Source organism: Larus michahellis, chromosome 17, assembly GCF_964199755.1.
Source record: "Larus michahellis chromosome 17, bLarMic1.1, whole genome shotgun sequence".
Lineage (NCBI taxonomy): Eukaryota > Metazoa > Chordata > Aves > Charadriiformes > Laridae > Larus > Larus michahellis.
The window spans coordinates 6,027,113-6,041,587 of NC_133912.1; the positions used below are offsets into that span (position 1 = coordinate 6,027,113).

Sequence of the window (14,475 nt, forward strand, 5' to 3'; positions counted from 1 at the left end):
TCCTTGCCGTGCTGTAATTTATATCAGCTGCCACAGTTTCCATGGGATACAGGAGGACCCCTCTTGGCAGAGGTGCTGGGTGCTGTGCTGCTAGTCTGTGCATTGCACCCCACAGCTGGACACACTAGAGCTCTGTATATTTTACTCAGGAAGGATGTCATTTTTGTGTACTAAGGGGCTGAGACCTAGCTGGTAGGTGCTGAAGAAAGGGCAGTCTCAGACCAGCCCAGGATCCAAATCTACAGGACATCTATCGTCCTGACTTCAAAGCCAAGTGCTGTGCTTGTTGTGTCATATTGGTAAAGCACATCATGTCTTACGAAAGGCTTTAGAAAAGGCTTCTTGCTTTTCTCTTGGAGGCCATGGTTATGAAAGACATTCATGTGCACCAACACGTGAATGGACACGCATCTACCCAGTGCCACTTCTGTCCCAGTGTTTGCCCCTGTGCGGGCATGTCCACCTGCTGCCAGCGCTCCCCTCTCCCCGTGCTTGCACTGGTTTGTGCTGTCCTGCGGGGAAGCAGGGAGGGGAGGGGAGGGGAGGGGAGAGGAGGGGACCCGCTGCTATTGCTTGTGACATCTGCGGCAGCCCCTCTTGCTGCCCAGCCCAGGTGGTGTCCTCCAGCTGCAGGCGGAGATGCGAGACCCAGACCTTGAGGGCAGCAGCAGCAGCAATGCCCTCCTTACTGCAGGGCAGGAGCGCCGGGGCAGCCTCTGAACATCTGCTGTGCTCTCAAATGGAGGGAGAGGCCAGCAGCTCTGTGTGTGCAAGTTTTATGAAGAGACTTTTACTAGTGATGGAGCTGAGTTTGCCAAACCTATCTCATGTGCTTGGGTTCAGCAAGAACCCAGGGAAAGTTGGGGAGGGCTTATTGGGATCTCCTTGCAGAAGGAGTGATTACAGTGTGCTGTGATCTTTAGAGGCGGCTTGTTTGGGGATTTGCGATGCTCTGATGCCTAATGGGTGTGCTCATGTATCCCTTTGATACAAGCTGAATAGATTCCTTTTGGGAGGATGGTGGCAGTCCTGCTAAAGGGTGGGAGGGGTAGGAGGGAGAGAGGCTTCCACGGAGCGCAACTTGTAAAAGGGGGAATGTTCTCGGTGCCTGAGGACCCCTGAAGGAATTATTTGTCAGGAGGAAAGCTGCAGTGGTTGCGGAGGAAGGCAGTGCTCTGGCAGTTTATCTTTGGGTCCTCTAGGACCTGCCCTGAGAGCAAGGCTGAGAACTTTTCACGTTATTACACGTATTGTTGCCATGCAGCGTCATTCAACCTGTGATCAGTCGACCTGTGATCAGTCAGCTGTTGACAAGATTTCTTAGATGACTGCCAAAAAAGGAGCCCACCCAACTCCCCACCCTGCGCAGGGAAGGAAGCACTAACCAACTGGAAGACAATAAAAGACCAGAAAGGAAAACAAGCCTGGCGATCCCTGCAGAAGCCGATGCATGGATTTCCCTGCCCCAAAGCTCAGATGGCCTTGCCACGCAGAATGGCTGGGACACGCTGCTCCAGCGGGCAAAGCACCATGTGGGGCTCTGCCCTGGCTCTAACTCCGGGGCCACGTCCTTCAGTTGACATCTGCGAGCAGGTCCCTGTGCCCTGGTGTCCCTTCCCTGCTGCGTCTGGTTACAAGCTCGGGCTCCTGGCCCAACAAACCAGGCTGCTGTTCCCGCGAGGGTGCCGCTGTGTAAAGCCATGTCATCTCATCTCCTGTGGGACATTATCCCAGACACCAAGTAAGCAGGGACAGCGCAGAAGTCACCGCGCAGGATTCAGAGGAGCTGATTTGCATTTGCTACTGATTCAGTTGGGAACTGAGCTACCAATTTGCCAGTGAAAGAACCTTTATCCCCTGACTCCCACCAGCCCCCAGTCCTGGGATTTTGAGTTCTCAGCTTACAACAGAAGGATGTTGGTAGGAATGAATTCTCTGGAGCTAATATTTCCAGCTATCACACTATAGAAAGAAAATTCTTTCTTTCTTTCTTGGCATAGCAGGAACAGACTTTCAAAAATGTACCCTGATTTTTAAATACCCTTTTCGCCTGTGGTGTAAATACTAAAAATGTGTTTTTTCTCTCCCCTCTCTCACGGAGTTTAAAAATATCGCTAGCCTGGGGAGGTGCATCTTTCAGTGAGATTTATGACGGCTGCTCTCAAGTGATGTGGAAAATGAGCCTCCCTCTGCCCCATCCAGCCTGGCACCTTCCAAGAATTTATTTCCTTTATTTCCGTGAGCCTAAGAATACTTAGAGGCTGCATCTCCGCCCAAGCACTCTAATTATTTAAGTTTTGTTTATGGCCAGTCTCTGGGGAGCTGAGTAGGTCCGGGCTGCCCATCCTTCCCCCGTCTGGGTAATTCAGCCCCGCATTACTGCTGTTTGATAATGATCAACAAATCACAGCTGCTGTATCTATTGCCCGCGATGTATCACCCCGGCTCTGTAAATTGGCCGAGCCTTCGGAGCCAGCGTGAGCGAGACATGCGTGGCCTCTTGCAGGCAGGGCTGGTGCACACAGGCGAGGAGCAGCGAGTGTGCTGCAGGCAGGGGCTGGTGAGTCAGCGTCACGGGGAGCTTGCTGGGGCAGGGACTTTTGCACAGCACCCAGCGTGGCAGGGATCCTGACCTAGCTGAAGCCTTCAGATGCTATCTCAGCTTCGCTTCTGCTAGGGCTGAGCAGGAAGCAGGCAGCTTCCTATCCCAGCACAAAGCTTTGGTTCATTCCCATCCAGCCACCCGAGTCCTGGTCAGTGCCCCATGCCATGCCCACACCAAGCTGCTGCTTTGCTTGTCCCATCATCACTTCTGCCTCTGGCAGCTGGTGGGACCCCCCTGCCGTGGCTGGGCACTGCTGGGGAGGCAGGAGCGGGGGCTGGCAGGAGGCAGCGAGGAGGAGGCACCCTCCCCGTACCCCCATGCTTGGTCAGCGCAGGCACCGCTTGGCTGAGGAGGGAGGCTCCTTCCTCGGCATAGCCAGGTGAGGGTTTGGGCTCTGCTGCCGGCCAGTGTCTGGCTCCACAGTCAAGCTGTGGCTGCCTCTGGTCTTAGCCAGACTCTGCACCTCCTTCCCGAAACACATGTTCCGCTAGCACCCCTCGGTCCCCACCTCTGTCTCCCTGCTGTGCCCAGACCACGACACCAGGTCCCTGGCCAGCTGGGGGGCTGAGGCTGGCTCTCCCATTAACCTGCCTGGCCAAGGCAGGCCGGAGAGTTTTGGCAGTGAGGAGCTCTTTTCCCACCCCTGTGCCAAAGCTTCCCAGCCCCAGCCTGATCCACAGGAATCCAGAGGAATCTGGAGTCTCTGGAGGCCGCATGGTTGCCAGCGCCTCTGCTCCCATCACGCTCCATGATAAAGAGAGAGCAAGAGAGATTTTGATTACGTTATGACAAGCAACAGAGAGATGGAGTGAAAGCTGCAGCCTGACTATTGTAATTCCAATTAGCAGGGGTAATGTGGCCAAAGCCTGACAGCTGTATTGATCCAAACTTTGTATGGGGAGAACCTATAATGCAGTTTTCAAAGGTCCCTGGGGCATGGGGCCTAGCACATGTACAGCTGTGGGGCAGGAGAGGAGAAGAAAGGCCTGTTTATAATGGAGCACGTGAACAGGCAACTGCATCTCACCATCTGAAATGCCAAAGCCAGCCTGGTAGCTAAGCTCTCTCTAGGGCTGGATTTGCCTCAAAATCTGTGCTGCAAAATCCCCTTGAACCCCTTAGGATTTTTTTCTGTCCACATGATGAAGCAGGTCTTCTTGGTGTGCATGCGGAATGAGTTTGTCAAGACTCAGTTTCTTCCCTAGACAGAATGTACCCAAGTGAAATAAACCAGCAGTGATCTCCCTGCTGGGGAACAAAAGCCCAGGGCTGCATGGGAAGGGGGGAGGAAGGAGGAAGGGGGAGTTTCCCTCTTGCACTTCAAGGCAACTCCTCAAGGTCAGAGCTGAGGCACACTGGCAGACACTGTGGGCAGGCTGTTCGTGCAGATGCTGCCTCAGCTGTACCCTTTCTGTGGCTAAGGGGAGGACTCCAATTTGCAGTTTTACTGGTATTGATCTAAGACCTTTCACTGGCTCTAAACTCACTTTGGAAATAAAAGGCTAAAATCATTCTTTTTAGGTATATATATTTTTTTGTATTCTTGACGTTTAATTGCTGCCGTGCCTGTGGACTACCTTACAGTACCTCACTGGAAGTGGGAATATCTGCTGCCTCACACTGACTTCTACCTGGCGTGAATCAGCTTTTACTTAAAGGGAAAGAATGGCCTGGAGGTGATGGCAAAGGCAGGCTGAGCTCAGAAGGGCTGGCATTATTTCTTGGCTTTGCCACAAGCTCCCTAGAATATCCTTGGCTAGCTCGCTTCACCTCTGTGTGCCTTTCCTTGTCAAAAGCTGCCGGTAGCAGTCCCTCAGTTCTCTGCTCATATTGCCCTGTGTCTGCAGGGTGCCTTGCTCAACTGATCTCACCGACCTTTACTCTATACAAGCAGGAGACCATTTGCAAAGCACAAGGAAAGGTGACTCCCCTTTATTTTGTCATTTTTCATAGCATCCAGGAGCCGACAGCTCCTTGCCCAGCGATTTTGGAAGACTAGAAATTGTTCTGCATAGATTGATGTACAAATATTATGTCAGTGCAAACACCGGACCCAGTCTCTTACTGCTCTGGGTGTGTGATGTGTGGGTTGAAATCACGGAAGTGGGCGACATGGTCCATTGGTTCCCTGCCTGGTTTAATTCAAAGGTCTCTTGATTTCTCGCTCCATTAGTTTTGCATTTGGGTCACTTCTGGTTTCCAGTCCCTGTCTGGGGGGTTGCAGGTAGATGAGAGGTGTGGGTTGGACAGCCCCCCGTAGCCCTGCTTGCCCTGCCAGCCCAGCGCAGCTCCCAGCTCCTGCCCACACCCTGGGTCTTTGCTGGACAACGTGCCGGGCAGCACAGGTGACAGGGGTTCATCTTGCGCCCTGTCCTGGGTGGATCTGCTGTGAATGCTGAGGCGAGAAGGGTGGCTTCACGCTGGGGACAGTAATGCGAGTCTTCAGGTATCTGCAATATGTTTTGCTTTTGCCACTAATTTCCTAGGTGTCTGTGAGCAGGTTTCGTAACAGCTGAGTTGCCCCACTGAAGGATGCAGATAACAGAAATCCCCTGCCGGTTGCATGAACAAGCGCTTCAAAAACTCTGTGGTTCTTCCATAAGAGAGGGGGCAGGTAGCAATGCAAACCCAGGACCTCTGAGCCATCCAACTTGTTTCACATGTGAGCCATCACATGGTACTGATTATAGTTGCCTGAGACAGCAGATGGATTTAAACAAGTGTCTTTATGCTATAAAAGCTTTCTAGTCTATCTCCTGGGTAGATTACAATTTTAGCCATATGCAGGAGTCTATGGTATTCCAAGCCTGGGGGAAACCTTCCTAGGAAGATGTGTACCACAACAGGCCATTTCTTTTTGTGACCAAAGGAGCTGCAAGGAGGGAAAGGAGGTCCATATCCAAGCTCCCGGGAAGCTTGGAGCTGGGACACTGCAGCTCAGTGTGAAAGCAAGGACGCAGCAGGCTCAGCACCTGCCTCTTGCCCGCCACGGAGTCTGTCTGCACCCTCCTGCCCCAGTGTGCCCCAGCAAACCAGGCTGGCAGTGTTTCAGACTGCATGAGTTATTACAAAATCCTGGTCAGGACAGAGAGAGAGATGGAGGGTTTGAAGTTCGATAATTGTTAATTATTACCGAAGCTTCCCATGAGACTTTCTGGGAAAAAGACATGCCTCTCTTCCAAAGGTGTTTCGTGGAACATTAGTCTCTGTCCTGGCCACGCTGAGTCCTTTCTCTCTGCCTTCTCTCTGCCTCCAGTGGGATTAATAAAGAGCTGCTGGAGAGCTTCTTATCTAGCAGCTGAATAATGTTTGTAATACAGGGAGGGGAGGCAGCTTTGATCCGGGAAAGAGAGCAGAGGGGAAAAAAAAAAGATGGGCTATTGGGGCAGGGGGAGGGTGTGGGCCAGGCTGGGCTGTGCTGGCGCGTGGGAAGCGGGCACGGCTGCTCCTGCACCCAACCTGTTCTGCAGAGAAAAGATGTGGGTTTCCAGGGCTTGTCAGGCTGGGGAAGAAAGGGCTGCACCCAGACGCCAGCAGAAAAAACACCTGGGAACCCCCTGTGAAGGAGAGGAAGCACAGAAGAGGGGTGCTGTGGACACCCCCGTCCGCACCAGCAGGCTTTGCATCCTCCCATGAGATGCTGCCCTGGCACAGACCTCCCTGGCAGGGTGTTGCTGCCCGGCAGCTCCTGCTCCCCTTCTCTCACTGGCGAAAGTGGCTGCATCCAAGCTGGCAGCAGTGCTCTCGCCGGGCGGGAGCCCGGAGGCGAAGGGCCACACCTGAGAGGCAGGACGGGCCCTGGCTCTTCTCACGGGTGTGGGCTGGGAGCCGGTTGGGCCGGGCTGGGCCCCCGAGGCCAGTACCTCCGTGAGCGTGCCAGGGCCACGGGAAAGGGAGCAGCTTGGCACAGGAATGGCTGGCGCAGGGAGAAGCGATTGTAATTAGGCAGGAGGGGGTTTAGCTCCCCCCTCCCTGCAGTGCTCCACGCAGCCTGCCGACACACTCGTCTCACCCTGGGACCACCTGCTTTGCGTCCCCAGCCTCTTCTGGCCCTTGAGCCCTGAAAAACACTGCTTCCCTGGGGGAACGAAAGCTCCCCGGGACTCCGTGGGCAAGAGAAGCTGCTGGCTGGCCCCCGTGGATCTGGGGACAGGGCTGCAAAACTCAGCCATGATCCACAGAGACTGAACTTGTCTGGAGCTAAGGAACTTGTGATAATGGTGGTAACAGCTCCAAAACTGGCTCTGGAGAGCAAGTGTTGCTTTGGGTTTTTGAGGAGAAAATGGGCCTGAGCAATTGAGACAGCCTGCGCTAGGAGCTCAGGTTCCTAAAGGAAAAGCCACTTCTTTTATGTTTTCTTTCTGGCAACAATGTTCTTTGGCGTCTTTAGCCTATGTTTCCCCATAGAGAGTCCTTCCCCTTTGCAGGCCCAGGCAGCTTTGGAGACTTTGAAGTGTAGTTTCACACTTGCTGCTTTCCGCAGAAATGCAACCAGTTATGGGGCTGACCATACCAAGCTGTATGGGGCTTGCAGCTCGCTCTGCAAATCCGACGAGGAGAGAAGAGGTCTGTGCCCCTGAGAAACAGCCTCTTCTCTCTGGGTGCCTGGGGCATGCCTGGCTGCTTCTCTCAAATACTCCAGAGGAGTCGTGGGTATCTCCAGAAGGGCTTAGATGTTGTTTGTCTGCTCCAAAGCCCCACACCATGGCCCCACGTGGGCAGGCTTGACAGCTAATCCACAGGGAGATTAGTGGCTGAGTTTTATCTTCACCCACCCTGGTCCTCATCCCCAGTCTGCTCAGATGAATCTGTCTGGGAGACCCAGCAAGGCTGTGACAGCTGAGCCCTGTGCCCACTCACTTCACAGATGAAAAGGTCTGGCCCCCGCGCCCACCTGCTGTGTGATCCCCATCTTAGGGGGTGAGATTTGCTGAAGGTGGGCAGGCAGATGCTCCAGATGTCTGAGAAAATGTGGCTTTTCTGGCAGATGGAGAAGACCAGGTCACGGGATGGTGGGTCTCAGAGGGTTTGTGCCCTCAGGAGGGGAGCATCCACGTCCCTCCCTCCTGCGAGGCCACCCTGAGGTGCCACCAAGCCCACAAATGTCTCGCCATGGCCAGAGGACAAGGGCGAGGGGTGTGACTGCTCTGTCCCCCCAGGCACATGGCCCTGTCCCGCATCCCGCTTCCCTCCCATTGGGATTTGGCTGGCTGGGGCCATCTGTTCCTCCTGGCCCGTTGCCATGGTGACGGGGCGGCTTGAGATGGGGTTTCACCAGCGGCGGCCAGGGACGCTGGGAAAAAAATGCAGGCAGAGAGTAAATCTTCCTTTTTTTTTTTTTCCTGGGCGGAAATGAAGGGAAGAGGGAGGGATCCTGCTGGCGGAGGCTGTGTCCCTTCCTTCCTCCCTGCGCACGGCCGTCCTGTCCCCAGGCTCCTCCTGCTCGCCCCCCTTTCCCTTCCCGTCTCTCCCTTTCCCTCCAGTTTGGGTCTCCCATGCATGTCTGCAGCAGCAGCCGGACGGGTTGCAGCTGTGCAGGTGTGTGCTGGGAGGTGTCCTGCCTCCCCCGGCATGGCGGCAGGCGGTGAGTCCATGGGGTGATGCAAGGAGGGGCCGCGGTGCCTTCCATGCTGCCTCTCCCCCAGCTCTGGTGCTGTTCCCGTCCAGCGCCCATCACTAGCACCTTCCAACCTAGATGATTCTCTGGTTCTCCGTGCCGCTGCAGCACACTTAGTGGCCCAGGGGAGATGCTGTTGTAGTCCCCCCACAAGCTGCTGTCTGTCCAGGTCCCACCACTTCCCCACTTTCTGTCTGGGCTGGCGGCTCTCAGTCCGGCAGTAGCTCAGGCCGAAGTCACCCGTGCGGTGCTGAGCACAAGGACGCTCAGGACGTCTGCTGGTGGGTGGCTTGGTTTGTGCTCACGCTCAGCCCCGATGCAAAACTTGTGGTTGCATGGGAACATGTCGGCCGGTGGGCAAGTGTGGACTGGCAAACAGGCTGAGATCTGCTGCTGGCAGCGTATGCGCGGCCTGGCCTCCCGCTCCACCTCTGCAGCGGCTGAGCCCAGGCGGTGCGAGGGAGCTCAGATCCCCTCGCCCTGCCCAGCTGTGCCGGCAGGAGGAGGCTGGGGCAGTTTGGCTGTCGGTTTTCATGCCAAGTCCCCTGTCAGACCAAGTTACTCCCAGTCTTTCTCACTGGATAAGCCTGGAATAGAGAGCAAGCCTGGTGAAAATGGTGCCCTGCTATTTGTGTATGTATGCCTGTGTGCTGGTGTATTTCAGGTGGAAATGGCTTTAAAAAAGAAAACAAAAGAGGAAACAGTAAATAACTGTCTGCTTGTAGACAGTAAGATCTGGGCTAATGTGTGACAGATGAAAATGAAATGAACGCAAAGTGACAGGTTGACAGAAAGACAGGCATGTTTTTGTGCTATTTTAGCATCCTGATAGAAACAGAAGATAATTCAGGTTGCGAAGGACCTCAGGAGGTCATCTACTTACCTACTGAAGCGGACGGGTGTGCTAAACACCCTCTGTCAAGAACTCAATACCCCTCGCCTTGCGGCAGACACACTAGAAGGCCACTCTCGGTGGCAGGGCTCGGCAGGGCCATGGCAGACGGGAGCTGTGAGGCCGAGCCGGGGCAGCTCCTGCAGGCTGGTTGCAAACTGATGGCGATGGGCTAGGAGCAGCGGGGGCCCTGGGAGAAGCGGGGGGTCAGCAGGTGGCGAGCAAAACTGCTGGGGGGAAGCCTAAACACAGAGCTCCTTTTGGGTGCAATCCTTGCTGGAAAGGCAGTCTGGGGTTTTCGATGATGAGGCTTTTTGTTTGTTTCTACCGAATCTAGGGAAACGGCAATCGATGAAGTGAGTTATCACTGTATACCGTTGTGCTGGAGTCCCGCTGTGCTGGCTGCAGTCCTAGCTGTGAGATGTTCCGATCTCTGGCTTTACCCCTGCACCGGACAGGTCTCTGGACATGTCTGCTCCCAAGGCAGTAAGGCAAATAGGAGGCGTTTGGGGCCAGGGCTGAGCCTGCTGCCTTGAAGATAAGCCTTGGTTTTCCAGTGAGAGCTGTGGGAGACGGAAAGCATCAGACCTGAAGCTTCACTGACCTATTCTGGGAGCTGAGAGGAGAAACCAGGGGCTCGCGTGGCCCTCGTGAGTGCAGAGCTGGCTTAAAGTCACCTCTCTCTTCCCCTTGTATCCCAGATCTGAGTGCAGCAGGACTGAATGTCACCTGTTCCCTTGTGACGAGCGATTTACAAGCGCTCATCCTGCTTCTTGTTTGCAGAGCAAATGCCCTTTTCCTGTTGGCTCTGCCCTCCCTGCAGTGGGGAATCAGCATATTTTGGTCTTGAAGCTTCTCCCAGATTTATGAGCTTGCTCTTCACCTTGAGAGTAAGGCTCCCGTGCCCTGAGAAAGGTTTGAAACCCAAAACACCAATTGCTGACTTAAGCAAACACCATTTATCCGCCGGCAAGTAAAATTTCTTTCTTTTTCCTTTTTAGGATGTGGGTTGTTGGGATTTTGTTGTTGTCCTCTCTGTATTTTTCTTTTTCTCTGGAGACACGAGTCCCAAAGGGTTCTGAGCAAAATCAATGTGATTTGAAAAGAACTCATTAATAACACTTATGGGGGATATTGCCTCCTTGCCAGAGACCAACAGAAACCCCACAAAAAACTCCTCTCAGTTTCCTCTCCCCTTGAAAAGCAAAGTTCTTTAATTGGATTTTAATCTGGGGAAGAAGAGAGCTGTTTGCATTGAATTGGTAATAGGGGATAATATCTTACCCTGAGTGATGGGTTATTTGATCTCTGTGCGAGAGAAACCTGAGCATATGTCTGTGAAATCAGGCGGAGGGAGGGGGATACCAGGGCTGGCTTGGGGCCCAAATAGGAGCACAGCTGCTTTTTTATTTTCAATAATAATTAGAAATAAGATGGGGAACAATCACCTTTTGTCCTGTTGCTCCAGGGCATCAAATGTTACTAGGAAGCCTGGGGAAAAGCCTTCAAAGACCTGCATGGGGCATGCAAACGGTGTTAACACTACCTAGCCACTTAATGGGACAAAGCCCAGCCAGCGCTGCAGGCTGTCCCACCTCCGCCTGGCTTCAGCGAGGCCTCAAGCCATGGAGGGCTGCGAATAACCTGCCCGAGCACAGCAAGGAGGGCAGCTCCGCTCCTTCCGCACCTGCTTAACTCCAGGCACGCGAGGAGCCCTAAGGAGAGGCAGCTGCGGTGAGCAGACCTGCCATCACACTGCTGGTGGGTCATGCTGGACAGTTTGGAAACAGCCCTTGTGCCCACACGACGGCCCTTCTGCCTGGGGGGAGGGGGAGGAGGAGGAGGACGAGGAGAGGTGAAGGCTGTACCGTCCAGAGAAATGGGCGAAATGGGCGATCGTTTTTTTAAGACAGACAAATCTCTGTCACAGTGGGATCAGGTGTTTAATACGGCTGCGAGAAATGGGCAGTTTTGGCATGGGGACGTTGTTGTGCCCTTGGTCCCCAACGGTGTGCTACACTTGTGCGCTGGCTGACACCACACAGGGCAGCAACGGCAGCCTCATTGACCTCTGCGGCTGCAGGCTGACGGTGCTGGCCGTCACCAGCTCAGAGCAGCAGTCCCACCACGGGCTCTGTGCCCCTCGCACACATCCTCCATGTCTCTAAATGTCATTGCCGTGCCTCTGCTGGTCCCAAACTGGGCTTTGAAGAGGGGACGAAAGGGGGACTAGTCAGGCGGTCAACGGTTTACCCTCCCAAAGTGATATCAGCTCTGCAGGCATCGCAGTGGTTTTGTAGTGAGATGCAAAGTGCAGATCATTGACGTCATTAGCCTATGGATGGGGCCGGCTTCACTCATGCGGTGCAGGGAGGAGCGGTAGGTGCTGGGAGGCATGTGGGCCTGGGAGAGCAATGCACCCACAGCGCCGGGTCCCTGAGCGCTGAGCCCAGCGAAACGTGCTCTTAAATGCCTCCTGGCTTCAAGCTGACTCAAGCACACATGGGAAACTTGTTGATGTGGATGACACCGTTCATTCCTGGCTGGTTTTGTTTGTTTTGTTTTGTTTCTTGCAGCAGCTGCCTTTGGAGCAATAAATAGCTGTGGATCTTGCTTGTGGTCTGTGCAAAGTAGTTAATATTTAATCAGAGGTCTGAAGCTGGATTGGTTTGTTTGCCGAAACATAAAAATTGCTTTTTCTGTTTTTAGAGCTAGGCAGATAGGGCCAGACTTTCAAAAAAGCTCAGGGTCAGCTTTTAATTAATCAGTTATTTTGAGATTATAGCACACTGGTCAGTGACAGGTTTTCTAAACACCTCAGCTCCCAGCAAACCACCCTAATAAATGCCAAAGCATCTCAAATGACTGGCACCCAGCATGTCCCCGGTATGAAATATTATTTATGGAAAAAGTCGTGCTGATACATGCTAGCAAAGTGTTATCTGCATCCACTCCCCCTTGTTGTCCTGTTGGGGTTTTCCTCCAGGTCTGTTCACACAGTTGGATTCTGCTCCCCAGGATACATGTGGGAGGTGAGAGGGATATCCTTCCTGCAGCAGGATTTAGATTTCTTAGGAAGTCTTCCCTCTGGCTTTATTGGTATTAGAGATCCAGGGCCTTTACGACTGTTAGTGTAGAAACCCTGCTGCAAACTCCTAAGGGAGAAAGGTTGAGCTTTGATTCCCCCGTTAGCAGTTCTTGCCGCCTACAGAAACATTTCCAGCAGGTATCCACAGTTGGACTCCATGGCCAGGCTATCTGGATCATTGCTCCACTTTTCTTCTGACTCCTTCAGGCCAAGGTCAGAGAACAGAAGAGGCGCATGGACTTCTGAGGGGGCGATTGCTAACTGGAAGGTGGCAGCTGTAACATTTAGAAAGGTGCATCCAGGAATGCTCCTTGTCCCAAGCCCTGAAGCTACTGGAGAACCAGAGGCAGGATAATGCTCACCGGCTGGTCTGCAGCATCCTCCCTCTCGTGCTCCCTGTGGAGTTTTTATTGCACCTTTTGTCCTTTTGTTTGGGAAAGGCACTGGCTCACCAGCCTTTGAAATTTGCTGTTCCCGCTCTTCACATCAAAGTCCACGGGTCTCTCGGTCTCTCGTCCACAGTCTCTCGTCCACGGTCTCTTTCCAGGGAGATACGAGTGAACCCTGCCTGTAATCGGAGCCAGCCAGACCCCACAGCGCTGTGTTAACTCAGTCCCTTCTGAATTGATCCTGTCACCCTGCAGAGCGCAGCTTCTGGGTTGGATCACAGTTGCTCCCATTTGCAACATTTCCATGTTGACTTTGGATTGCTGTAGGAATTTGGCAATCCATGGGGTTCTCCAGTGTGTTGTGCAGTGCCAGGTCTCTGGATTATTATCCTTTGAGACTAAGCAGTGGGATGGCCAAGACTTAGCCAGCTGGTGTTTTCATTGTGTAGGAGGGCATGGTTTATTTGTGAGAAGGACCAAGCACCAGCATGTCAGCTCTGCTGCCTGATGATCAGAACATCATGCCTGCTAAAAAACAGCGATTGTATTAGGTCATGGAGTCCAGCAGTCCACCTCCAGGGGCCAGTGCCTTGTCAGGTCTTGTTTTTGAGGGTGCAGTGTTTTGTGTGCTGGCCTGTCGGTGGACAGTTATGCAAAGGATAGAGAGACCTTGGTTCTGACGCTGTTGATCAAAGCACTCCCTGCTGGGGCTGTGGCACAGGGCTGACTGACATGTAGCTGCCTTTGTGAGGTGCCTGGGGAATGGCTGGCAAAATGGGGAGCAGGGCAATTACCAGGAACAGGGCAGTTGTTCAGAGGTGCGTAAGGTTGGGTTTTCCCAGTTGGCAAAGGGTGTTAAGTACCTGCTTCCTACTGTCTTTGGAAAAGAAGTGGACTGGGACAAGCAGATCATGCCAGACACCCAGTGCCATATATTGGCCTGTAATCTCTTTAACCTGTTATTCAGGCCATATAAAATGCAATGGTCCATTTGAAGCCAAGAGAAAACTTAGCACTCTTTATAGACCCAGCAAGTTGGTGTCGTGTCCTTTTAACTGGACAAAGCATGGGAATTCTGCACAGTTTAGGACAGATTTTATGGTCTTTCCTATTAATATTTCCATGGCTGGGATCCTGAGTCTCAGGTTCTAGAGAGATGTAAAAGGAGGAGCCGGTAAGATCTCTTACAGGTTATGAAGGTCATGTGGATCAGATCTTTTCCATTCTGTCACCTTGCACTGCCGCATTCGTCAGCATGCAGGTGATGCTCAGTGCAGGATCCAGCCCACAGCCCTTTCTGCACAAGCGCAAGGGGATGCAAGGGTGGCAGGATGGGGTTAATGCTCTGCCAAAGCATCCTTTGTTCTGGGCAGGCTGCTGAGGTTTGGAAATGGAGTGCTAAGAAGCGAACACCACAAAATATATACGTCCGCACTTTATGATGCTGATTTTCAGTTTCAACAGCTGTTCCATTTGGAACGGATGAACGCGTACTCTGGCTTAGTAGGAGTCAATTAAAAATAAACCGAGGGAGAAGGATTGGTGTTGGAGTCCAGCGACGCTCATCGGACATAAAAGTTGCATCCTTTCAAGCCTGGATTTTCACTCCAATTTGCCACAGGCGGCAGGATCTAACTCGGAGCCCTCGTTAGCATAGAAATGCTGTTGGCTGCTGGGAATTCCTGGCCCCGTGGCTTTGTTCCGGCTGGCGGCGGCAGCAGCGGTAGGACCGCCCGGCGCTGCCTCCCCCTGCCCGCCCGGGGCCGGGGCTCAGGCGGGCCGGGGGCCGCCCCTCCGCCCCGCTCCCATCGCTCCCCGGCGCCCTTGGTGCGGGAGCATCGCCCTGGCCTCCCGCGGGCTGACACCGCGGAGCGGGGCGGGGGG

The 14,475-nt window shown here is 53.6% G+C and overlaps 1 protein-coding gene across 2 annotated transcripts in view; it reads left to right on the top strand.

Moving 5' to 3' along the window:
• NECTIN1 (nectin cell adhesion molecule 1) overlaps positions 1 to 14,475 on the top strand; it is a 94,328-nt gene that overhangs the window by 8,892 nt on the left and 70,961 nt on the right. The window lies entirely within an intron of this gene.